Source organism: Planococcus citri, chromosome 5, assembly GCF_950023065.1.
Source record: "Planococcus citri chromosome 5, ihPlaCitr1.1, whole genome shotgun sequence".
Taxonomy (NCBI): Eukaryota; Metazoa; Arthropoda; class Insecta; order Hemiptera; family Pseudococcidae; genus Planococcus; species Planococcus citri.
The window spans coordinates 1,397,501-1,425,019 of record NC_088681.1 but is presented as its reverse complement, the minus strand read 5'-3'; the positions used below and the strand labels follow the sequence as shown (position 1 = coordinate 1,425,019).

Genomic DNA, 27,519 nt, shown 5'->3' with positions numbered 1-27,519 from the left:
AATTTACGAATTCGAGTTGCGTAGAAGTCGATGAAACGCGTAAGATACACGATATCATCAACGATCATTTGATCAAAACGTCTGTAACTGTAAGTATAAATGACGTAGATATCATACCTACGAATCAGCAAGATGTACGTAGTTCGGTAGAGTCAGCTCCTGGGTGCTCATCTTGGGTAAACCCAGATGAGTTGAGCGAAGCCGAACGTAGCGGTGAAATCAACGTTGATCGTAGTATGATTGATACTTCAGCTACCGACGATCGATCCGATGATTTTGCTTGTTTTGCACTCGCTGGGGTTGATGACCTTACGTATGAAGAAGCGTTAAACGGTCCTGAGTCGAAATTTTGGCGTGTAGCGATAGATGAAGAGTTAAAGGCGATGGAGATCAAGGACGTTTGGTACTCAGCATCTGAAAAAAGTGTAAATAAAGAGAATTATTCGAAAGTAGACAGTAAGTGGGTTCTAAAGAAAAAAATCAACTCGAATGGTGGGGTGAAATTTAAGGCGAGATTGGTGTTGCGTGGTTTCAAAGACAATCATTTCTATGAATTGGATGAAATTTACGCTCCAACACCTAATCAACCGATAATACGCTCGATGCTTAATCTAGCTATGGTCAACAAGTGGCAGTTGAGACAGCTAGATGTAAGTACTGCATTTCTCAATGGAGATATAAACCGAGGTATTATGTTCAACCCACCGAAAGGGACTAACGAAGAAAAAGGTGTTGTATATATTCTCAAACGTTCGTTATATGGGTTAAAAACGAGTCCCAAGTCGTGGAACGAAAAATTGAATGAGTATTTACTTTCGCTCGGTTTCGTAAGGAGCAAAGTTGATCCGTGTGTCTACTTCGATGCCGAAAATCCTCTACGTTGCGTGTTTGTCGTTTACGTAGACGATTTTCTAATTACAGGTTGCGATGATCGTCTTATCGAGTGGTTGGTCAAGCGTTTGAATGAGCGTTTTGGAATAAGAGATCTGCAACAATGTAAGAAATTTATTGGTATGGAAATTAATCGTAGTAAAGACAAGTTAGAAATACATCAAAACACGTATATCGAGCAATTAGTTAGTGATTACGGGCTGTCTAATTCGAATAGTATTTCAACCCCTATAGAACCGAACTTGAAGATTACAAATCTCAAGCTCGATAAAAGTTATGAAACCAAAGTGCGTGGTCTCTTAGGGAGTTTGAGTTACATAGCAAGAGGTACACGTCCTGACATTGCTTTTGCTGTAAACTTTCTAAGCAGATACCAGCACTTGGCAAATAAGGAGCTATTCGAATACAGCAAGCGTATCTTAAGGTATCTACGTAGTACGTTAAACGTGAAACTTACCTACGTAATACCTGAAGTAATCGATAAACACTCTGTAAGAGTGTACGTAGATTCGGACTTCGCTGGTGATTGTTTAGATAGGAAGTCAACGTCTGGAATTTTTGTGTTACATTATGGCAACGTTATTGACTGGGTAGTCAAGAAACAAAATTGTGTAAGTCTTTCGTCGTGTGAAGCTGAGTATGTTGCGTTAAGTACGTCTGGAAAGGAAGTCTTGTCTTGGCGAAATCTGTTTGTCGAATTAGAAGTTCGTATTGACACCGTACCGGTGTATTGCGATTCTAATGCAGCGATTGCCGTTGCGAATACGGTCGAATCGAAACGTACCAGACATATAGATGTCTGTTATCATCATATACGCGATTTAGTCACAAAACAGATCATTTACTTGCAAAAGATATCCTCGGCGGATCAACTTGCCGATATTTTAACCAAAGCCACGACACGTACCGTATTTGACAGACTCTGTGAGTCATTGTTCAACGCTTAAATTAAGTTTTCGAGTCGATTTTTATGTAATATAAGTATAGTTTAACTGAAATTTTGCTGTAAAAATATTTTTGATCGTAGTGTTTACAAACACCGGTAATGATAAGAAGCAACAAGTTTTTACGTTTATTTTAGTGGTACGCGTGTTAGGGAAAATATTTTTATGGTGGGGTGTTGGCAAAATTGGAATCGTAACCGTAACGAACTATGTTCGGTAATTTTTTGGAATCGTAACCGTAACGAACTATGTTCGGTAATTTTTAAGTTTTTATTTTTTTATTAAAAATAAAATTCGTTTCGCGAATTCTAAATATCGCTGGTTATGTTTTTAATGAAATTTTGCTCTTTTCGTAAAATCGCGTAAACTGTTGGCTGTTAAATTATCGTCGTATATTCGTTGTTTTCGTTATGTATATAAGTTCGTCGCGTTATTATTGATTTAGAGATGGTCTATACTCACCACGTTCATGGAACACAAGTGAACGACTGACTGAATCATATGTTCGATTTCCGATCTCATCTGATCCATCACTCAACACTCATACGGCACTGCTTTACGAGCATCCTTTCGCGTATTTTATTTCGATTTAAAATTTTTTTCATTGCAATTTTTGTATTTTGGTAAAATAGCTGTTTTCAGTGTTGGGGGGCGTTGTGTCCGCTCACCTCGGCTTCGCCTCGGTTGCGCGGGTCGCTTTGTTGTTCATACTATGTCTGTTAACTTCCCTCGGCCTTCGGCCTCGGTGAGCAGTGCTGTGCAGGGATGGAAGAGCCTTGAATTCAGGGCTCCTGCTCTTGGCTCTGGCTCAGCTCCCCGCAAGTTTCAGCTCTGGCTCGCTCTTGGCTCTTGGATCTTTTTCTTTACATGAGCTCTTTGGCTCCTTGCTCGCTCCTCAATTCTTTCCGACTCCGCTCTTTGACTCTTGGCTCCCTCTTCCAATTTCTCGGCTCCCACTCCAGCTCCAGCTCTGGCTCTTGGCTCTTTAAATTAGAGTTCAAAATTCGTGAAAAACGATGAAAAAAATGAAAATACACTGCAGTTATTTTCATTTCATTTCTCAATGAGGAAACAAACTTAGAAATTCTTCATTTTCTTCACAAATGTGAGTTGAAAGTAGAAATTTTTAATAAAATTGTGCGCATTTTTTTACTTTTTTCTCTAATTTTAGGGAGCCAAAGAGCCTGAAAAATTTTGTGGGCTCCCACTCGGCTCTGGCTCTTTCCAGGTTAAAGACTCCTTATGATGATGGCTCTCTTGAGTAAAATAAGGAGCTCTTTTGCAAGAGAGCTCTTGATGTTTTTCTGCACTTTCATTTATTTGGCTCTTGGCTCTGGCTCTAGCTCCTCAAAAAATCCGGCTCTTTCAGACTCTGGCTCCGGCTCGCTCCCGGCTCTTCCATCCCTGGTGCTGTGAGAACGAACGAAAACGGGAACGGGAACGCATAAAGAACGCAACTTTTCAAATTTCCTTCAAAGAACGAACGGATAATCACACAAATCCTCTTGAAGAACGTTCTTACTGAGAATGAGAACATTAAATTTGTGAGAACGAGAACGGGAACGGGAACGGAGTGCTAATTTGCCATTCTTAGATGTTCTTTCAGGGTTCTCAAATTACCTCCCAAAACTCTGAAAAATAGGAAAAAATATGCTTTTTCCACAAACTTTTAGTAGTTTTTGGGTACAATAGAAGAAAATGAAAAAATTTCCATCAAAAATGGCTTCGCTTGTACCACAGAACCCTATTGGGAACGGGAACGGGAACACAGGAACGTAAATTTTGGAAATTTGATTGAGAACGAGAACGGGAACGGGAACGGGAACGCTTCTGCTTATGAAGCATAAGAACTAGGAACAGGATAACAGGAACGAGGTGTTAGATTTTTGGGAGTGATAAGGAACAAAGAACGGCGTTCTTTATTGTGAGAACAAAGAACGGGAACGGGAACGAGCACTTCCGCGTTCTCACAGCACTGTCGGTGAGTACAGTTTTTTTATAAACAACCGCAAGTGCTACATACACGGTAAATGTCCAGCCTCCGTCTGAACTCACCAAGGGGAGTAATGCTCATCGAGTGAAATATAAATTTTAAACGGCTCGGCTTCGCCTCGCCTAATGCGCGCACTATCCAAAAAAACAGTATTCGTGACGAAAAAGAAGGAAAAAATAAAATAAATTCACATGATCGTTCAATAATCAATTTGAAAAAAATTTGAATCGAAAAAAAATTTAAAAAAATTTTCAGGATCTGGCGGGGATCGATCTCTAGACCTTCCGCACTGTAATCCATATCTTTCACCACTCAGCCATCGACACTGCTTATCGAATAGCGTTTTCGTTCGGTATACAAGCTGGCAAACAGCGACGAAAACTACCCCCCCACGCGCGCGTATACATGTACGCGTACGCGCTCGCAACTAGCAAAAAAGAACGAATCTGCACTGATACTTCATTGTTATGTTCCATGAACGTGGTGAGTATAGACCATCTCTATTATTGATTTAATCGTCGAGTTGTAAAGTTATCAAAGTCGAGCATAAGCTCTTTGTTGTTGTTATTGATCTTAGGGTCAATGACCGAGTCAATAAAATAATTCTTTAATTTTGTTAGAGTCTTGTTTTATGTTTTGTCGTATGAGTAGTCAGATATTTCCCAGTTCGTAGGGAATTTATCGTACAGTTTTGGACAAATATCAACGAAACTTTCTCGCAATTTTTACTTGAGGCGAATTTTTTTATTACTTCTGGCCAAATGCAAGTGAGGTTTATTGTTATTGAACATTTCTTGGCAAAAAGTGAAACTTTTGACAAAATCCGAAATCGGGTCTTATGACAATTATTACTGGGTCATTCCATGCCAAATCGGCGGATTTTTGCACGAGGGGTCTTCGATTTTTTTCAAAATCAGATCATTTGTAGAGGTCATCAAACGATGACGAATGACGCAAACCGGACATTTTTTCGATTTTTTTTGACGGAGCTGTGGCGCTTCAAAGTTCTCCAAAATGGCCGAAAATGGAAAATTTCAGTTGCAAATTGCTCCGGTTGTACGTGGTATAGAATTTTGAACTTTTTTTCAAATTGTAGTACTTTGAGAGGGTAATCGACGAGTGATGTCAAAATCAGTGTTGCCACTTTTAAAAACATAAAAAAATCGATTTTAAAACTTATAATTTAAATATGACCATGATGTCCGCCAGTAAAAATTCTGAAAAAATTTTCAGTTTTAGTCCTTTTTATGTAGAATAACATATCAAAAAATTGGAGGGGCCTTTTTTTTCATTTTCGAGAAAAAAAAATTACAAGTTTTACAATTGCTGCAAAAGTACCATCAGAAACCTAAAAAATGAAAATTTTTGCATTTTTGAAATATTTTACCAATGTGTGGACGATAATGTGAAAAAAATCCCCCTCCCCCCATTTGTCAACGAATTGACATTTTTCGTGCTATAAATTTTTATTTCAAGAGTGAAATATATGCATTTTTCGTCAATTTGTCGACAAATTGGGGGGAGGGGGATTTTTTTCACATTATCGTCCACACATTGGTAAAATATTTCAAAAATGCAAAAATTTTCATTTTTTAGGTTTCTGATGGTACTTTTGCAGCAATTGTAAAACTTGTAATTTTTTTTTCTCGAAAATGAAAAAAAAGGCCCCTCCAATTTTTTGATATGTTATTCTACATAAAAAGGACTAAAACTGAAAATTTTTTCAGAATTTTTACTGGCGGACATCATGGTCATATTTAAATTATAAGTTTTAAAATCGATTTTTTTATGTTTTTAAAAGTGGCAACACTGATTTTGACATCACTCGTCGATTACCCTCTCAAAGTACTACAATTTGAAAAAAAGTTCAAAATTCTATACCACGTACAACCGGAGCAATTTGCAACTGAAATTTTCCATTTTCGGCCATTTTGGAGAACTTTGAAGCGCCACAGCTCCGTCAAAAAAAATCGAAAAAATGTCCGGTTTGCGTCATTCGTCATCGTTTGATGACCTCTACAAATGATCTGATTTTGAAAAAAATCGAAGACCCCTCGTGCAAAAATCCGCCGATTTGGCATGGAATGACCCACTGGCAAAAAACGAGACTTTTTTGTAATTTCGTGTAAAAAGCGAGACGAGCAGTTCTATTAAAAACGAACTTTAGGCAATTTCAGACAAAAAAGCGAGACTTTTGGACAATTTTTACAAAAAAATTTTTTTTGGTGAACATTTTGGCGCCAAAGCGACAATTTTCGGTAATTTTTGATATGAAACTAAGCATTAAATAATCAACATTTAAAATTTATTTTTTCTCAAAAACTTGATTCAATTGATTTGGAAAAATGAAATTGTTGAAAATTGTAACTTACGAAATCAAGATTTTGAAAAAGTAGCCTAGGTTATTAAAGATTCATTCATTTCACTCAAAATGATTACTTCTAGTTCCACAGTTAATATTGAAAAATTCAGACTGAAGTGAAAGGTCAAGTTAAAAGAAATTTTCCATGAAATTTTATCCACTAAAAATTTTTCTGATTTCTCCTTTTTCAAGGCTTTGAAGACCTAATAAGTGTAGTATCTCAACTGACAGAAAAATTTCAAAACTGGGCAAAATAAAATCGAAAGAGCATGCAAAAATACATCAGCAGCCAACATTTCAGATGCTAAAGTGCATTTTTCGATTCAAATTTGGGGCAAAAACGAAAGAAAAATTGTCATCAAATCAACTTAGAAAGTTGAAATTCGATATTACTCTATTTTTGAACACCCCCCCCCCTCCAGGATTGGAAACGGTTTCCAACAATTTAGAGCAGTTCTGGAACCAGAAGATTTCAGGAACTGGAAATTTTACCCAATAAAGTAGGTAAATGTAACATTTACCATATGACCCTAATTTAAACATTCATCTTAGTCGATTTTAGGTGGTTTCAAGCCGCTCTGGGGTCTCCAGCCATATTTTGAAAATTCCAGATAATCAAAAAATGCCATGAAAAATATCTAAAACGACTTTAGCCCTCAAAAAGGCGAAATGGCAGAAGTTGATTTTGGAAAAATGGTGCGAAAATAGGTCTAATGGGTCACTAAAGAGGATCATAATCGCGTATCTGTATGGTATGTAATGAATAATGATAATGGATTTTCATTTTCTAAAAATTTCTGCCTACAAAAACAAATCGATATAAAATTCACGTCGTAGTAGCAATTTTCATCGTGTTTAACACTGCGGAGAAGAAAAAAAAATACCAAAAGAAGCGATGGAAAAAGGTTGCAAGACAAACTGTGTAAAGTAGAGATACATTTTTAATGTTTATTTTAGCGTGTACATACTCAAAAGAGAGATGAGCTAACTGCGAGATAAAGAGTGGGTGGAGGGTGAGATGCGTGGTAATTTCAACGTGCGGTATGCGTCGAGTTGAATTTCGCGTCGGGGTTGGTTGGTGGAAATTCACTGGCACGTTTTCACGGCCGCTGATTGGTTTTCGAGTTTGGAAAATTTAAATAAATCTTGATTGATGGTTTCCAGCATCACAAAATAATCCTGTACCTACGTTTATAGCGCGTGTAAATTTTGCACGCTTGAGCGAAGGTATAGGCTTTTGCACGGGTATCGTAGATATACGAGAAAAGTGTGACATTTTTTGGCACCTGTTTGGTGTAATAGACATACATGGGTATTGGACAGTGGACAGATTCGAGCGATGTTTATTTTTCGTTAATCTTCGAGGGCCTTTGCGTGGCTCGAATATGTGATTACACGCAAATTCAGATACGCATGTATTCGAATATAGGAATAGCCTATCGGACTCTCTACGCCGATTATCTGACTAATGAAGTTAGTTTCGACTTTCGATACGGAAGATTAGAGGTACCTTTACCTACACCTAGTAAGCTGTGCAGTGTGCATGTTACCTAATAATCGTATATTTCCTACACCGCAGCACCGTCAAGTTTTCTCAGATAATAACCGATTACTAGTGGTTTAATTTTGTACCTATTCGTCATTACCCATTAGGTATGAGAAGTGCGATAAAAAGAGGCTCGTAAGTGTTGGAAAATTTCTTTCTAGGCTGATTAATGGAATCGTTGTGGCATTCGAGCGTTTTTCTTTCGTATGCGAGTCGAGTTATTGTAGACGAATGAGTTATACGTATGGTTTGTATTTGTTTAGTAATACTCGTATTTACGCAGACGACGCTTCGAGTTGTTTGCTTTTTTCATCCATGTGCGTGGTTCACAGATGTACGAGTATGCTATGCCCACGCTGACAAAAGTATTTATGCCTGTACCTGTGTAGTATGTGGAATGTAGTCACGGATCAGATTTCGAAAGTTGGATAATTGCTCAAGTTTTGCGTCAAAATTGCTCTTGAAATTTCGACAAATTTTCAACATTTTTGCCCTTTTATTAATCTCCGAAAAAATTTTCAATTTTCGTAGGAAATAAAAAATTTCAAATTCACATTGAATGGAGGAGTTGCGATAAGGCCATTTTTTGGCACCAGCTAGGTATCGACTCAACCGCTTTTAAAATGTTGTAATAAATGTCCCAAATACGAATCCGCGGTTGGTTAACTGAAAATGACCATTTTTTGGGCTCCATGGGGTTCCCAAAGTTGCGAATAAAAAATAATTTTAGGAACCACTGAGTATTATTTTCAAAAACTTTTTTAGCGTAAAATATCTGTTTGAATCCGATAAAAGTTATGCGTTTAGATTTTTTCATTTTCGACCCTTAAAGTCAGAAATGGGGGGGGGTCAATTTTTGAAAATTTTAGAACCACTATTTTTGACCTACACCTTCAAACCCCGCTAAAAAGCTTTTTACAGTTTATCAGTATCTGAAAGACCTCCATCCTAACAAATTTTGAGCTCACTAAAAATTTTCGCTGGTACTCAAAATCAAAAATCCAATTTTCCAATTTTTCGTAATTTCGATATTTTGGGAACCCCTGGAAAGCTAGAAACCTGCGATTTGCGTCAAACGTAATGTTTTGAGGTATAAATTCAATAATCTGGATGAAAAAGTTGAATTAAGCTCTCCGTATATTCGTAATTTTGGAGTTTTTTTTTAGAGTCCCCCACTTTAGGCACCCCTAAAAAAGGCGTTTATGCATATTTTTTCAAATAAATTGAAGAATTTGCGTTTGAAACACACTAGCAAGCGCTCGATAATTTTTTATTCGATTTTTCCTGTAACTTTCAAAATTGAGCTATTTTAGGTCAAATTCTATTCTGGCATTTTTACTTCGTTGAAATCATGAAAACGTTATTTTAACGTCTTTTCGAAGAGTTGAATCCCAGAATTTGATCCAAAATAGCTTAATTTTGAAAGTTACAGGAAAAATCGAATGAAAAATTATCGAGCACTTGCTAGTATGTTTCAAATGTAAATTCTTCAATTTATTTGAAAAAATATGCACAAATGCCATTTTTAGGGGTGCCTAAAATGGGGGGGGGATCTAAAAAAGGGTCCAAAATTACGAATATACTGAGAGCTTAATTTAACTTTTTCATCTGAACACTCGAATATACGCCTCAAAACGATACGTTTGGCGCAAATCGCAGGTTTCTAGTTTTCCAGGGGATCCCAAAATATCGAAATTACGAAAAATTGGAAAACTGGATTTTTGACTACCAGCGAAAATTTTTATTGAGCTCAAAATTTGGTAGCATGGAGGTCTTTCAGATACTAATAAACTGTAAAAAGCTTTTTAGCGGGGTTCAAAGGGGTAGGATCAAAATGGTGGTTCCAAAATTTTCAAAAATTGACCCCCCCCCCCAATTTCTGTCCCTGAGGGTCGAAAGTAAGAAAATCACCTCACATAACGTTTATCTGATTCAAAAAGATATTTTACGCTAAAAAAGTTTTTGAAAATAACACTTGGTGGTTCCTAAAAGTATCTTTTTATTAATTCGCAACTTTGGGAACCCCTGGAGCCCAAAAAATGGTCATTTTGGATTAACTAACCACGGATGCGTATTTCGCACATTCACTATAACATTTTAAGGGTAGTTGAGTCGATAATTAGCTGGTGCCAAAAAATGTCCTTATCGCAACTCCTCCTCTTGTTGATTTTCCAAAATTTAAGTTTTATATCAAATTTTTTCCAAATTTCAAAATTTAATTGGGAATTTTTGGAGATGTCGAAAAAAAACAGGACTTCTAACATAAACAGCTTTTAAAATTTTTCAACTTGAGAGGAGGGATGGGGGGGGGGGGTAAAATCAACATTTTATGCAAATCTAAACTTTTCCATGTATAGAAAAAATTATTTTTAAAAAAAACTCAAAATTCTGAAAAAAGGCGAAAAAACAGAAAGTGTTGGTGCTTGATTGAAAAAAAAAATGGAAAAAATCAGAACTTCTTGCAATTTTGGAGAAAAAAATCTAGGTACAAACTTAACGGAAAGAACAAGGTAAAAGTAGGAAAAACTGAATAAGCAGAACTGTTGGACACATTCAAAATGGTTTACCTTTCAAATCTATCATTAGAACTTGGAATTTCAAAATCCACATTCCTTCTTCAGATTCATTAAAAGTACCGCTGAGTCGAAGGAATGATTTTTATCATTCATAACGACACCTTGGTAGAGCACTCGAACGAGAACTAAAAAACGTTCGAGTGCTTCAAGTTGACGATAAAGATGATTCATTCGATTCAATATTTGAGTAAAAATCATAAAAAATAGCAAAACTATAAAGCGACTACTGCATATTTACACGAGTAGGTGCTTCAAAACACACATGCCTTTTGCATTCATTCATCCCTCGATGACATCAGGTGAATTTTCTAGAGCAAACACTGATGGAATTTGTTCGCAAGAAATGAAAAAATTTCAACAACTCTTTGCACTCGTATCACAATCCTCGAATACCATTTTACAACACTTTCCCACTACTCAAACTCCAATTTTTTTTTCAACTAAAAAAGAAAAAAAAAAGCAAATGACGATCCACCCAACACAACCCTATGCAAAGCTTTAGACACGCAAACCTGACAAAATTATGTAACAGCCTAGTCATTTTAATTGCTGACCGACTTGGTCGAAATTTTCATCCAAGGTTACGCTTCTACGTACTAACACAACAATCGAGTTAAAGTGAAAAAAAAAATAAATAACGAGCCTCTCTCTTGGTCGCGTTCGCAATTGAATTTTCATTCTTTTTACCTCGTCTGCGAATTAATTTAGTTCGTAGCGTAATTTAATTAACTAATTAAAAGAGAAAAAAAAATAATAAAAATGAAAACAACGAAGAAGCTGTCACAGTTGGGGCTTTTCACTTGAAAATATTCGCTCTTCGGGCTACAATGGTTGGTTAATAATTCGCGACAAGAATATACTATACACATACAATACTAGGTATATGAAAAGAGTACGTAGATGTGCTATTTGTGAATATCTATACTGCGGATCGAGGCTGCGTGTGGAGTAAATCCGGGCGAATAATCCGCTTCGGGGAGATCGAATCTGATTGTTTTATTTTGCATTGCGCTTTTTTCTTCATCTCGTCACTTATCATTTTTCACCAATGTAAGAATACGATGAACTGCGAACACGCAGGGTGGGCAGCTCTTGCATCTTTTTAAATTCATAAAACTGATTTGAAAATTTTGCAAATTTAAAAAGTAAATTGAGATTTATAGAGAGGATCTTGAATTTCTCATAGGGACTATTCATCCACACGCAGTCGATTGACGCTTTATTAGTATAAATAACACAAAATGCAGATATACGTAGGTACTACACGAAGATTACCGACGATTGCGTGATTGCTGATTTTTTTTTCCTCGGCCAAATTAATCGACTCCATATGCCAATTATATGGCGGTAAAGCCTGCCAAAAATTACACCCAGCCCTAATGGTCGTCGTATTGACACGTTCAGCATGCACATATGTGAGAATGACTATTCATCGACATATGCGAATGTAGCTAGCTACGTACAACATTCAACATTTATGCGGATTAAAGAGTTAATTTTTAGATTTATCTCGATGGATGAAGATCAGCGACGACGACGAGGGAGTAAAATCCGAGAAATTTACGAGAAATAGTGAAAAATGAAGGCTGACTTTCAAATCACTTCACGAAAACGTAATAATTTACCTACCAGGTAATATTAAACTTCGCATCGAGTTCATTTGGTTTTTTTGTGCTTTTGGAAAACAGGGGTTCCCAAACTTGTTAGCAATATGTACTGGTGCTGGACAACTACTAGAAGGTGGTCATTTTTTTCAAAGTTTTTAAAAATTTGGTAGAATTTTAAAAATTTTTCGTATAATTGCAATTTTTTATAATTTCTTAAAAATTGAACAAGATTTTTAAATAATTTCAAATATAATTTGTCCTGACATGGTATTGAAAATTCAAAGCGATTTTTTTTCAAGTTTTCAAAAATGTGACATAATGTTGAGAATTTATCATGACTTTTTTTTTTCTAACGTGACATTCAAATGCCAGAAAATCATTGAACATTTTTCCTAAATTTTCAAAAAAAAAGTCGATTGATTTTCTTTTAAGTTTTTAAAAGCCCGACAAAATGTCAGAAAATACCCACGTATGAACATTCGTGTGCGTGTTTTTAGTATTTCGACAACGATGTTTTCAAACGAATCGTACTCATTAAGCTCAAGCACGATTGGAACGATTTAATCGTTTACGATAATTGATTTCGATATGGCAACGCGATTATGTATAATGTTTCTTTTTTCGAAATGTACCTACTGAGAACGAGATTTTGAAATACGTACGATCCGTAGAAATATCGAAACGATTACGCGTATGCGTATAGGTCAAGTATGGGCAATATGTGAGCAGGTTTACAGTTTTATTTTCCGCGAATTTTGAGCTCGATTGGTCTCATATATGGTATTTGCCCACAGTACGCGATAATAAAATATCGCTGCAATTTTTTTCAAATCGAAGAAATGATTACACTAGGTACTCGTATAGGTATAATATAGTCATACAGGAAAATGACTCTGTGGTTTGTTTGAAATTTTGAATTTTTCCGATAAAAAGATGATGAATATTTCATTTATTCGTACCCGGATTTTCACACAATCGTACATTTGGAATCGATCGAATCTTATCTAAATGACTAATTTTGAGTCACTGATAAGAGAGATATTCCGAATGGCGGGGAAATTTATCAGCCGGATGAAGCGCAATCAAAAATGCATAAAAAATACTTTGCCACCTAGAATTGCAGTGCTGAAATGCATTTTCTAATTTTTGGTGACTTTTTGAATATTTAATTTTGGCCAAAAATGAGAAAAAAATCAAAATTTTACCAAATTGATCATAAAGTGTATTTTGTTTTCCAACGCCATTCCCCTTTCCCCCTCCCCCCTCCGCGAATCATTTGGAAACGATTTCGAGCAGTTTTAGAGCCTCAGACAGATTTTTGAAAGTTGAAATTTCCAAAGAATTCTACCTAAAGAAGTTGGAGAGCAAAGTTCACTTAGTACGCTATAATTTCAAGACTCTGCGACAATTAGAGGTGATTTCAAGTCGTTCTGGAATCTCCAGCCGTTAGCTAAAGTTCATTATGACAAATTTTATAAAATTTTTTGAGAAAATTGATTTTTTTTTAAATTTTGGAAGTTCCAAAAAGGCGTAAAACCACCGGTAGTGGACTGAGAATGTGAAAAATATAGCAAAAACTTAATTTAAGACTGCTCAAAACGATTCCCATCAGTTTTCAATTTTTGTTTTTTGTTTTTGTTTTTTTTTTGAGGGAGAGGGAAATTGAAGATGGAATAGGTACGCACCAAATTCCAGCTTTCTATCGGAGTTTGGCAACATTTTGAGTTTTCAAAAAATACACCACGAATCGAAAAATGCACTTCGACACCTGAAACTTCAACTGTTGATGTATTTTTGCAGGCTCCTTCGATTTAACTACACGTCTGGTTCAAATTTTTCTAGATTTCCGCATAAAAGGCTTAATTTCCTTCAAAAAATGTAGAACGTTTTTCGGATCACCGAACTTGATCTCGTTCAAACTGTCAATTTCTAGAACCAACCCCCCTCACCTCCCTCTCCATAAACTTTTCATATTTTGCAACGTCAAATTTCATTTCAATTTTCAAGTTACGTCCTAAATAAATACGAAAAATCCCGATTTCTCATTTTTTTTTTTTTTTTTGCAAAACCATTTTTAAGATTATCGTTGTTCTAAAATGACTGTCAACACACCAGATTGCAAAATTTCCAACCGGACGTCGCTGGTGAACATTAAATTTCGTTATAAAAATCATAAAAATACTTATGACTCATGAAATTTGTTTCGAATTCCGAAAAACGCAAAATGGGATCTTGAATTCTCACTAAATTCACTTTGGGAATTTTTATAGAGATGATTCAATTTGAGAAATGCCACCCATCATTCCAAAATGAGCAGGCAGGGGTAGAGTTATTATTAAAAAGTACAATTATTTTCTCCAGGAATTTCAAATTATTATGGATGGATGAAAATGGACTTCGGTCCATGTAAATTTGGGCTCGTACGAATTGGAATCCCTCAACCCTCAAGAATATTTCAAGTGGTCACCGTGAAATTCGAGGGATGCTAGTTCAAAACTGAATTTTTCATCAACGTGTACACTTCAATTCTGCCAAAAATGAAAATTTGTTTCTTTTTTCTTCATTCCTTCTTGAAGAATTCACAATTGATAAATTTATGAAAAATTCGTTTTCGAACTGACACATCTGGAATTTCGAGGAAACCTTCTGAAACGATCGAGAGAAGATGTCCAATAAGCATAATCCGAAATTTCATAGGTGTTAGAGATAACTTCGAGTTGAAAGTTACTCAGAAAAAATTGTAGCTCCGCAGGTGCCTGTTGAGAAGAGATGTGAGTCTGCAAAACCGGAGAATTTCAGTAAAAATCTTGGTTTATTTAGCTCGAGTCCCACCAAAACCTGTTTTGAAAAACATGGCCCAGTTCCAAAAGATGGTATTTGAGATTCTGCGTTAACGTAGGCCATTGTCATCCAAATCCAAAAAACCATTATTAAGGTTCTACTGAGCAGCTGAAAACTTTCAGATGACTTATTTTCGAGTAAATTCGTATTTTGAAAAAATTTTTTACCCAAATATTTCGCATTAATTATGGCAAAACATTGGAAAATTTCATTTCTGAAACTCGGGGAACATTTCGAAACACAGAGTGGTTTCCATTTTTCGGTCATTATTGCCAATTTCTAAAAACCGAAAAAATATGTAGATAAGAGCTTGGCAGCTTATTCAATTTTTTTTAATCATCAATAAAGATGAAAAAATTGGCACTACTGCGTTCCAAAATATTTCCTCGGTTTCAGAAATGATATCTTTCGACGTTTTGGCTCGATTATTAATGCGAAATACTTGAGAAGAAATCATTTTCAAAGTAGATACGAATTTGCCCCCAAAAATAAGCGATTTGCAAATTTTCAACCGCCCAGTAAAACCATAAAAAAATTCTTGGATTTTGATGGCAATGCCCCACATCGACTCAGAATCTCAAATACCAATTTTCAGAACTGTATCATTTTCCCCCAAAACAGGTTGGTCGAGGGGTACAGCGAAAAAACGACGATTTTTTTCGAAAATTTCTCCTCTTTTAGGATACATACCTATCTCTCCTCCAGGGACACCTCCAGAGTTGAAATTTTTTCTGAGAAACTTCCAAAGTCGAAATTAAGATTTTCGATAATTTTGGTCGAAATCCTCAGATTTTTTTCGACATCTATCCTACTATTCATGCAATATTATGGACCGACATGAAACTCAAACTGTATATTTTCAGTTCAGTTGATCTCCTAACCAAACTGTGCACAGTTGAGCGGATGAAAGAAGGCAAGGAAGATGGTTTTACGATGAGCGACTCGAATTTTTTCAAAAATTACTCCACCTTGAAGATCTTCATCTTCACTTTCCGCAGTCTAAAGTTTTCTTAAGGGACATTTTCAACGCAAATTCGACTTTCTCAGCGAATTTAATCAAAATCCAAGGTATGCTTTTTTCACTAAAGAGGCAAAGACCAACGCATATAATTCTACATAAAATACACGATTATGCAAACGAATGTTTTTTTATTAAAACTACACCGCGATTCAAGAAGCCGAGTCAGCATTTTGCGGCCAAACAGGGAAGCTATCGAATCAGCTAATCCTCTATGATAATCTCTCATGATTATGAAATCGTTATCGATGTTTTCGTCGCAATTGTGGCAATCGGCGGTAATCGTCGAGTCGTATACTGAGACTGCAACGCAGTCAGAATGCAATAAAGGCGAATTATTTTATTCGAGATAATTACCGGTATCGCAGGTAAGGCAGGTGACAATCGAACACATACACGAGCACAACACCGACACACAATTTACACAATTTACTCTACTCGAATTAGAGTAGGTAGACACTTTTCAGAAACTATACGAAATGAAGATCTTATTGATGGGCAATTTTCGCCCTGCTGCGACAACGTAGAAGGCTGGGAAAATTGATGAAAAACCCTCGGCGACACTTGTACTACATCACAACACTAGCACAGTTGAATCACCGATACGAACACTATTTTTATACTGGCACAGCACACGCGACACCGGCGACTTTGTCGCACTACACTTGTGGCTTGTGCACCTGAGTGCAGGCTGCGGATTACAACCCTTACGTCGAGACGAACTGAAGGGTGAAAAATTTTCGATTTCGAACGAAAATTTGAGGAAAATAAAAATACGAAATACGACGACGCAAAACGCACGTGAAAACTACGACGATTTGAGGAAAAGGCCGAAAAACGATAAGGAAAACGTAAGTAGACCTGGGCAACGTGGTACCTACGTCCTATACTGATACGTCTACGTCGAACGTGAACGGTGAACGCTACACTTGTGAGCGGTCGACGGTCGTCTCGTCAGTCGTGCCTTGTGCTCGAATAGCGGCAATAACTGCGTGCAATTAATATCGAAGCGACGCGACGCGACTCGAGACTCGAACGCAGGGGGGCAGGGAGGGGGCGACGGGCGACTCGACGTCGTACAGTACGTAACGTACGTACCTTACGTAGATGGATACGTGGTTACGTTCGTACGAGTACGGAGCACATACGAATTACGACGATGTACGAGTATATGTAGGTATGATAAAATGAAATGGGCAATACCGAATACCGAATTGGATTGGAGTTGGCGGCCAACCGCGCCGAGCAGAGGTGGTGGCTCGAGCGACGTTTCGCGATACGCTGCGGTCTGCGGTGGGATTCGGAGTACCATCGAACGTTCGGTTTTATCACCATCGCCGTAATATTCCTCTTGCTCTTCTTGCTCGATGCTCGCAGTGCCAACAAACGGCTCACTCTTGATCGTCGAGCCGCTGTCAGCGTCAGCCCCTCCTAGGTCAGTGTTACCGAGCTCTCCGCCACGCCGCGCCGCGCCGCCGACGCCGTCCAACACGTGACATGAGGACGAGCGCGGCAGAAGGCAGATGGTGGCACCTCCAAGGACGACCAAGACGGCCTATTGGGACTACCAACTACAAAGCTGAATGTACCTATATACGATACGACCCGGCGTGGTGTACCATTGCCCGCATTCGCGTATTCAAATTTTCAACCCGGTACTTCCCATCTCGCTCTTTCCCTCGCCTCTTCGTCTATTCGAATGCAGATATTCCTCCTATCCTCCTCACCTCGTACAGTTGCAGTTAATCGAGAGTAAAAGTTCCGCGATATGCAATTTGCATATGAGGTCAAACCGTTCAATGATGAGTACAGCGTCACGTCGTTTGCAAATTTTTCCAACACGAGGCATTCGTAGTACGTTGTCTAGTTTGGATTTTCCCAACCGAACTGAAACCAAAGAGGGACGGGGCAATGCCCTCTGAAAGCCCTGCACATCTCGAAAGCTGGAAAAGTTGACAAATTCGCCTTTTTAGGTGCAAGTTGGCACTTCTGGACAATCATTAAAAGTTCATGAGAATTTCCAATTGTTTAGAACTGACGACCTAAGTGAAAATTGTCAGAAAAATTGAAAAATTGACAACGAAAATTGAACAAGAGTTGGCATTTTTAACGATTTTGTCCCCTCCCCCTGAAAAACCATTTCGGTTTGTCTCTGACATTCGAGTACCCTCGAGTGAAGACATGAGGCAGAGCAAAACAGGAAATCTACAGCAAAAATGCTACTTTGAAATTAAATAATCGTCGATGATTTTCGAAAATCAATTGTTTTTGGTGAAAACTACACTTCCAACAAAAGAGGCATCCCAAACTAGCAGGGCACACTAAAATTTGTGAATTGAACACAGCCAGATTGAAGCTTTCAACCAACAATAGAAAGTATAGACTTTAGTCAAAATTGGCAAAAAGTCTCGTTTCATGCAAAAAAGGCCGAAAATTTTTGCTTTTTCTAAAAAGTCATTTTTATAAAAAATTACACATAAAAGTCACGTCAAAAATGGCCATTTTGGTTGACAGGTCAGCCGAAATCGCAAATTTTGCGTTCCAACATAGGATTCGCACGCAATTTATCGAACTGCACAAAGCTAGATCGAAAGAGAAAGCAAAGATTCATCACTTGTCAAAATTTCAAATGCTAAAGTGCGTTATTCGATTTTTGATGAATTTTTGAAAATCAAATTTAGGCCAAAAATGAGAAAAAAAATCAAAATTTTACCAAATTGACCAAGAAAGCTGAAATTTGGGAAATACCCTATTTTCGACACGCCAAATCGATAGAAAACAGTTTCAACCCGTTTTAAGCAGTTCTGGAGCCTCCATCAGATTTTTGATACTCGAAATTCCCACAAAATTTCATCAAATAAAGTTGGAAAGCCGCAATTCATTCTGCAAACTAATTTCAATACGCTACGAAGTCGACTGAAGGTGGATTTTGAGTCGTTTTGGAGCCTCCAGCGACTTTTTGAAAATTACTAGAGCCTCCGCCAGATTTTTTAAACTTGAAATTCTTGCATCAGTTTATCAAATGAACGAAGTCGACTGGATGGTGGTTTCAAATGGTTTTGAAGCTTCTAGCTACTCTTTGGAAATTTCAATTTTCCAAAAACGTCATACAACCTTTCAAAAAGTCGCTTGAAGCTCCAAAACGACTTAAAATCCACCTGCAGTTGACTTTGTAGAGTTTTGAAATTAGTTTGCAGAATGAATTTCGGTTTTCCATCTTCGTTTGATGAAATTTTGGGAAATTTCAAGTTCCAAAAATCCACTGGAGGCTCCAGTGATTCTCAAAAAGTTGCTGTAGGCTCCAGAAGGACTCGAAATTCAACTGCAGCCGACTTCGTAGCGTATCGAAATTAGTTTGCAGAATAAATTTCGGTTTTCCAACTTTATTTGATAAAATTTTGGAGGAATTTCGGGTATCAAAAATCTGCTGGAGGCTCCAGAACTGCTTAAAACGGGTTGAAACTGTTTTCTATCGATTTGGCATGTCGAAAATAGGGTATTTCCCAAATTTCAGCTTTCTTGGTCAATTTGGTAAAATTTTGATTTTTTCCCTCATTTTTGGGCAAAATTAGATTTTCAAAAATTCACCAAAAATCGAAAAAGGCACTTCAGCGTTTGAAATTTTGACAGGTGATGAATTTTTGCCTGATCTTCTGATCTACCTTTGTACGGTTTAAAAAATTTCGTGCAAGTCCTATGTTGGAAAGCTAAATCTGCGATTTCGGCTGACCTGTCAACCAAAATGGCTGCCATTTTACATGTAGGGCCACTTTTTTTTGAGGACAAGGGCTAGAAATGTTCTTTAGGACTCCCCCTTTAAGAAAAAAGTTGTCCCGGAGGATCAGCGGGGGGATGCAATAGATCCTTATGTGCGCTCGCCAACTATCATTAGATTTTGCTAAAAATTTTCAAATTTTCAATGTATCAATTGTATCATTTATTTTTTTGACAAAAATTGCGACAAAGTGCCACACTTTTACTAATAATAATTTCCAAAAAGGTCCTGTTTTTTGCTGAAATTTGTTGAAATCTCGATGGAATTTTTTTCGGTAATTTTTTTTTTTTTTGCATTGAAGTGTTAATAAACTTTTCAAGTTTTCCTTACTTATTTTTTTTTCAAATTTGATTATAGATAAAAATTAACGAAAAATCGAGTAATACACTTGTCTTTTATAATCGAAATTTTGACTGATGATGTATTTTTGCGAGTTTTTTCGATTTACTCTTAGCTTTACCTGGTTCAAAACTTTCCCTGTCAGTTGTACCCACCCCCTCACAAGTACTAGAAAAAATTAGAAAAAAAAAATTTCTGATAAAAAGAGAGTAGAGAATTTCACAATTTTATTAAGAACATGGGTTATAGCAGGACTTTTTTCCGATTTTGAAAAAAAAAAATAAAACAGTACTTTTTAAAAACTCAATGAGAACTTAAACAGCACTTTTTTAATCAAACAATGTTTCAATTTGTTTGAATTTGGGTGAAGAGGAGGGGAAAAGGGGCTCATAACTAGCAGTGGAATTGTTTTCATTTTCAAAGAGTACTAGAAAATTTGTTGAAAGGAATTTGAACTTTTTTAGGGGGTGGGGGGAGAATACCGGATTCCCATCCCTACACGACCTGCCAAAAATTAAAAATTAAAAAAAACACTCCGATCCAACTTCGGCGAATAAAAATTGCACGCAAATATCCGACAATAGAAGATGTGAACAGAAAGACTAAACTCTGAACATTTCAAATACGTTTTTCAGCTACTGCTGATTAATTCGTTAAAGAAAATAGCTTTCTTTATTAGTGAAAAGAGAACTAAACGCCGACGAGCGAAGGAAAGAAAATAATAATAAAACACGAGACAAAAACTAAATAGAAACGACGCGACGCGATGATACAGAAGAGCCTTGCGTTTATTTTTATTACGATTAAATAAATTGTCATTACGACGACGATTTCGTTTTACGACGAGGGAGGTGCTCTATGTTTCCTTCTTAATTTCCCCCACCCCCCTCCGTTCCCTCTTCGACGATGCGAATTTAATTGATGAAAATGTATCGGAAAAGTTTTCAAGGTTTGGGCGTTTCGTTTGAACGCTGTTTGACCCAGTTCGTGGGAGGACAAGGGACGACGCACGAAGAGAGGTGCAGTGCGGGGCGCTGAGGCGAGACGAAGCATTGGCAAATAAGCAAAGGCGAAGGGTTCGCATCTTGTGCTATTCGTCGAATGACGAATGTGACCTTCGATGTGATCGTGAAGTTTCGAGCTTTCGGTTTCAATTTTTTTCATACTCGCGAAAACGTTGCAATGTTTTATTTTCTGCGTTCTTTTACACCCCTGACAATCGTTTCGCGAATTAAATTTCAGCAATTTTCCAGCTAATGGGAAATCAAGGTTAAAATATGGATAAGGAAACAGCAGAAAACCCTCCTTCGCTTCCCTCTCTTTTTCTGCTAGTGTTGATATAATAAGTAGATACAGATACCTGTACCTATACTTACTGCCTACAATATTATTCTATTCCACATTAAACTCAACTGCTGAGATAGTATAATTGAAAGACAGGCCACCCACTCACGTCATCTTGCATATCTGCTTCTCGCTATTAGTTAAGGGAAGACGTCGTACGTATTATGCATACGAGAATGTGTTGAATAATTCCCTCATTACGATGTACAATAATATACCTACTCGCACCCCTGGTCCTTTACTCTCCACAGGTACACGCCTTGAAATTCTACACCGTCAGGTCGACCGAAAGAAAAAATAATGATAATGAAAACAACAGAAGATGCGCCACCAACTCAAACACAGCAGGAAGAAACCCTATCTCGCATAGACTGAGAAAATTAGAAAATAAAAATCTACGTTTGTCCGAGTAATTACACACGATAGAGAGAAGAAAGCACGAATATTAATTTTCTTGCTAACATGACACGGCGCATGAAAATGCATGTTCTTGAAATGCTTAAACTGCTTAAAAAATTATTAAAAAATAAATAAAAGCTGTAAACCACCGCCGAGTATGTTCATCCGAGTAAAAAATCGCAACTTTGGCAATGATCCAAGCAGTCATTGTCAATCATGCCATCATTGTATCTTTGAAATTAAAAAAACCGGACATCGTTGCATTTGAACGATTTATTTTATTTTAGACGATAAATATCTCGTTAAATTTGCCTCTTATACCCACCCTTTCTCCCTCCCTCCTGATATAATTCCGCAATTTGGCTGCTCGTACAGCCAGACGAGACATTCAGACATGTTCATCGTAAAAAGTATCAAGTCCGCTGGTGGACAATGCGTAGATTACTAATTTTGTCTTGATTATCATTCATAATGAATTTTAGACAATGTTGTATGCCAGCTAAAAAAGTGGAGTTATCCATACGTTAAAAACAGGAAAAAGCATCGCGCAAAGCTGTTTTTCCTTTATACCATTCCTAATAGCTTTGCTTGAATCAATCCTCTCATTTCGGGTGACTAGCTCTTTCGAGGCTCATCTTCAACAAACAAAAAATGTTCAAAAATGGCCAAAAATCAGTTTTTTTTGTGGCTGGAGAGATTGAAAAAGTCGACACTTCTAAATGTCACATGTGATCGTGAAAAAAATATTTTCAACGCTCTTAAGTTTTCAGGTTTCATGAGAAAAACTTTAAATTTCATCAACTAAGTTAGTAAAAATAAGTCGAGCAAAGAACAACCCCCCCCCTTCCCATTCTCAAAAACAAAAAAATCCAAAAAATTGACATTTTTACGTTTTTACACCTTCTAATCCTTAAATTTGGTTCATTTTCATGAGAAATGTTGTTGAATATTTGTTACTCCTCTACATGATAAAAAAGTGGAACTTGTCCCTTTTCTTAAAAAAATGAAAAAAATAGATATCTACATTTTCATTGTTTTTTAAATTTTAATCCTTGGATTTGGCCCATCTTCATCAGAAAAGCACTATTTAATGTTTTCGATTATCCCCCCCCCCCTTTACTTCCTAGATGAAAAAGTGGAATTTAGTGCCTCTCTTCCCTCTCGAAAATCATAAAAACGACCTGTCCCACATAGTCCGGCATATGAAAATTGGAGTAATTGCAACCCCCCCCCCCACCGATCCTGCGGGACAACTTTTTTCTTAAAGGGGACATCCTAAGGAACATTTTACAGCAAACTTGCCCAAAAAAAAGTTGGCCTTAATTACAAAATGGCGGCCATTTTGATTGACAGGTCAGCCGAAGCAAAAATTCATCACCTGTCAAAATTTCAAGTGCTGAAGTGCGTTTTTCGATTTTTGGTGAATTTTTGAAAATCCAATTTAGGCCAAAAATGAGGGAAAAAATCAAAATTTTAGCAAATTGACTAAGAAAGCTGAAATTTGGGATATACCCTATTTTCGACATGCCAAATCGATTGGAAACGGTTTCAACCCGTTTTGAGCAGTTCTGGAGCCTCCAGCAGAGTTTTGAAACTCGAAATTCCCACAAAATTCCATCAAATTGGAGTAGTACAGCTAAACTTTATTCTAAAAACTAATTTCAATACGCTACGAAGTACTGCAGGTAAATTTCAAGTCGTTTTGGAGCCTCCAGCTGCTTTTTGAAAATTCCTGAAGCCTCCAGCAGATGATTGAAACTTTAAATTTTCACAAAATTTCATCATATCGAGATGGAAAGCTGAAATTTACTCTACACTCCAATTTTAACACCCTCTGAAAACGACTTCAGGTGAGTTCAAGTCATTTTAGAGCCTCCAGCGACTTTTTTGAAAGTTACTGGAGCCTCCAGTAGATTTTTGAAACTTGAAATTTCCCCCAAAATTTCATCAAACTGAGATGGAGAGTCGAAGTTCATTCTGCAAACTAATTTCAATACGCTACGAAGTTGACAGCTGGTGGATTTTAAGTCGTTTTGGAGCCTCCAGCGACGTTTTTTTGGAAAATTGAAATTTTCTAAAAGTAGCTGGAAGCTTCAAAAACATTTGAAACCACCACGTAGTCTGCGAAGTAAATTTCAGCTTGACAACTCCATTTGATAAATTAATGTTGGGGAAATTTCAAGTTTCAAAAATCTACTGGAGGCTCCAGTAAATTTCAAAAAAGTCGCTGGAGGCTCTAAAATGACTTGAACCCACCTGAAGTCGTCTTCAGAGGGTGTTAAAATTGGAGTGTAGAGTAAATTTCAGCTTTCCATCTCGATTTGATGAAATTTTGTAAAAATTGGAAGTTTCAAGCATCTGCTGGAGGATTCAGGAATTTTCAAAAAGTCGCTGGAGGCTCCAAAACGACTTGAAATTAGTTTTTAGAATAAATTTTAGCTTTACAACTCCAATTTGATGGAATTTTGTGGGAATTTCGAGTTTCAAAAATCTGCTGAAGGCTCCAGAACTGCTCAAAACGGGTCGAAACCGTTTCCAATCGATTTGTCATGTCGAAAATAAAGTATATCCCAATTTTCAGCTTTCTTAGTCAATTTGCTGAAATTTTGATTTTTCCCCTAATTTTTGGCCTAAATTCGATATTTAAAAATTCACCAAAAATCGAAAAACGCGCTTTAGCACTTGAAATTTTGACAGGTGATGAATTTTTGCCTGATCTTTCGGTATAGTTTTGTCCAGTTAAAAAAACTTCGTGCGAATTCTATGTTGAAACGCAAAATCTTCGATTTTGGCTGACCTGTCAATCAAAATGGCCGCCATTTTGTAAGTAAGGCCAACTTTTTTTTTGGGCAAGTTTGATTTAAAATGTTCCTTAGGATGCCCCCTTTAAGAAAAACGTTGTTCCGGAGGATAGGCGGGGGGGGGGGGGTGCAATTACTCCCATTGTCATATGCCGGACTAACAGCATTTAAATTTTTTTAAAATTTTCATTAACATTTTGAAGCTTTATGTACCCCCCCTTACCCACTGTGAAGGCGTTGCAAGGGTCGAATCGAAAAAACGATCTGATATTCGTATTCAGCGGTCCTAAAAACCTAATAAACCATATGCCACTTCAGTTTTGCAAATTTTCAAAAAATTAGTAGGAGCGCGGAGGAGGGGGTCATTGGAGGGGTCGAAGCAAAAAAATGAGCTGATATTCGTATTCAGCGCTCTCGAAAACCTATGAAATGATACGTCACATGATATTTGAGATTTTTCAACATTTTGAACGAATTTTTGACCCCTCCATCTCCCATGATTTTGCAAATTTCATCAAGAAAAGTTCAAAATTGTTGATATCATAAAAATGAATTCTTTCTGGATTTAAAAAAAAATCGAATTATAACGCCGAAATTTGTAAAGCTCAAGCTTATAAAAATAGTGGGTGGTTTCAAAAAAAACTGAACTTTAAATTTTTGAAATTTCTAATGAATACAACATTTCGTGCTTCTATTATGAATTTCTATTCATAGCCGAAAAATTACAATTTTCTACTGGACTATTATTCACTCTGGAGTAAAATCGGGTTAATTAAATCATATTTCAATAGCACATCGGCAAACCTTGCTATTCCTCTACGTATGGGTCGTTGTAGGTAGGAAGGAACATAGAATATAGTCTAACGACGAAGAAACAAAAAATTATTGCAGCATAAATCATAACAACAAACGAACGAGCTTCAACAATTCAACATCGACAGTCTCCAACTTGCATGTACTTGAAGATACGTCATCGTCAACCATACGCAGCATATTTCATTACACCGGTAAAATTTTCTAGATGCCATCGCGAAGAAAAAAAAACGACTCATTCTCACGAATTATTATTATTTTTCATCGAGGTTCATTAAGAGGGAAAATTCACTACGTACTGCGCGTCGTTATACGAAGACTCATTAAGCATTTTTAATTTTGTCGTAAATTACACGCGATAAAGGTGGATTATACACGGTTTGTTCGTTTCTTTTATACGTTCATTCCACACAGGTAAATGTTAGATGCGTCCGCAGTTTGAAAATCATTTTCCCCTTTTCTATTTAACTTGTTCCAAAAGGAGGACGAGTAGAAAGGTTCCCTCTATAAACAAATGTACACCATTCATACGATGTAAAAAATTCTCTTTCATCTTCCAGCATCGACTGAAAAACTTGAAAGCTCGTAATAATCTTGCTATATCGAATTAACGACTCGATTGATTTTTTTTCCTTCGTCAATTCAATAAGACTGGTATTTCGTTCGTGATGTCACAAAATTGGCCTCGCAGTCGGCGAAAGTACACCGGAGACGTTTTCGTGATAATTATTCGCACATTCGTCCACGAACGTACGTTTTAACCGGATTTCCGTCGTCGAATCGCGAAAATGGGACACAGAAAGACTGGCTCAGCAGTGACCGGATTTGGGAGGTTTATCATCGACGAATCAATTATCGATAATAATTTGCTAATTGGTCGTTGAACGTTCCTCAGAGTTGAACGAGGCCGATATGGATATTTGATGCGATTTGGAAGACGCAGATGACACCAACATTCGCCAAGTTCGATCATCGAAGTGAGACTGGCTGGGTCGAGGGATAATTCATCATATTCGCGATGGCGGAAAATCGATGAAATTTGCTCAACCGTAAGAAATTTTGTACGAGCTCATTATCACGACGAATAATTCTTACCGATATCCAGCTTTCTCGAGAGACTATTGTTTGAAATGGTTTGTAACGTAATCACTCACCTGGAACAGAATAAAAATGATTTCTATGTAGTTTATTATAAGTATTTCATAATATAGGTACGTATACTCGCCAATAAAAAAATATTAGCACAGGGTAAAATTAAAAAATTTCGAAAATACAGGAAAATCAATTTTTTTATGGTAATTGACTTCCTGAACAGTGAACACACATATGCTGACCTTTGCCCTTGACTATGATTACATAAATTTATAAAGTAACACGATGACTAGGATTCGAAAACCAGTATTTAAATTACCTACGCAAAAAATATTTTTTTTTTTTCAAATCGAGAATTTCAGTAAGGAAAAAAATCAAGATGAGTTCACACAGATATCCCAGGGCTGTCATAGCTGATTTTCACAATCACGTGCGAAATGATTAGAATTCAGTACAAATAACTAGACTTAGATTTGTTAGTTTGGTTCGCTGATTCGAAATGAAGTCGTACACGGAACGTGCGCGAGTATTATTGAAACGGAACTCGCCGAAATGGTTGGAATTATTTCGACTAGTTGTAATCATAAACAAAAGAATGGCACACTTGTAATTTTTTCACACCATGTCCTAGATTTCGGCATGTTGTGTGATCGAAACAGAGCGGGAGAAACCGAGAAAGGTGTTAAATTCCGTCTCACACCTACATTGGTACGTCATACTTTGACATGAAAAAAAAAAAAACATATGATACTCGTTTAGTCGAGTCATATTCCAGATTCTGTTACCGGTGTCTACGTAATTTCTTCTTTACATAAGGCATTTCACGAGACTGAGAAGACATAACGAATAATAATTATACAGACAGATGATTAATCGAACAAGGGGTACTCTCGAATAGGTTGGTAAGACACTGGCAAGCAACTACATTGGTGATTTCTTTCGAATTTGAGTTCATTCGAAACAATGAAAATACCAACCTTGATCAGTTGGCGATGCACAATGGGCAGGGGATGCAGTAACGCAGGATACTGTCCCCTGAAATACTTTGGCTACTCCTGGAACGCACTTCCCTTCGTTGCATTTGCCATCCTGCCTGCAATGAAAATATATTTTAGTAATTCGTTCATTATGAATTAGTAATGATGGTATGCACATTCCAACACTACAGAACACAAAGG

The 27,519-nt window shown here is 37.0% G+C and overlaps 1 protein-coding gene across 4 annotated transcripts in view; it reads right to left on the bottom strand.

Annotated features, from left to right (window-relative positions):
- trc (Serine/threonine-protein kinase tricornered) overlaps positions 1–27,519 on the bottom strand; it is a 158,743-nt gene that overhangs the window by 130,846 nt on the left and 378 nt on the right. For 3 of the 4 annotated variants that reach the window (XM_065368352.1, XM_065368355.1, XM_065368359.1), the window contains exon 2: positions 27,319–27,434. The gene's annotated coding sequence lies outside the window, so the exon portion shown is untranslated. Of the gene's footprint in view, positions 1–16,135; positions 16,962–27,318; positions 27,435–27,519 lie in introns of those variants that run through there. The other variant, XM_065368353.1, reaches the window with a different exon arrangement.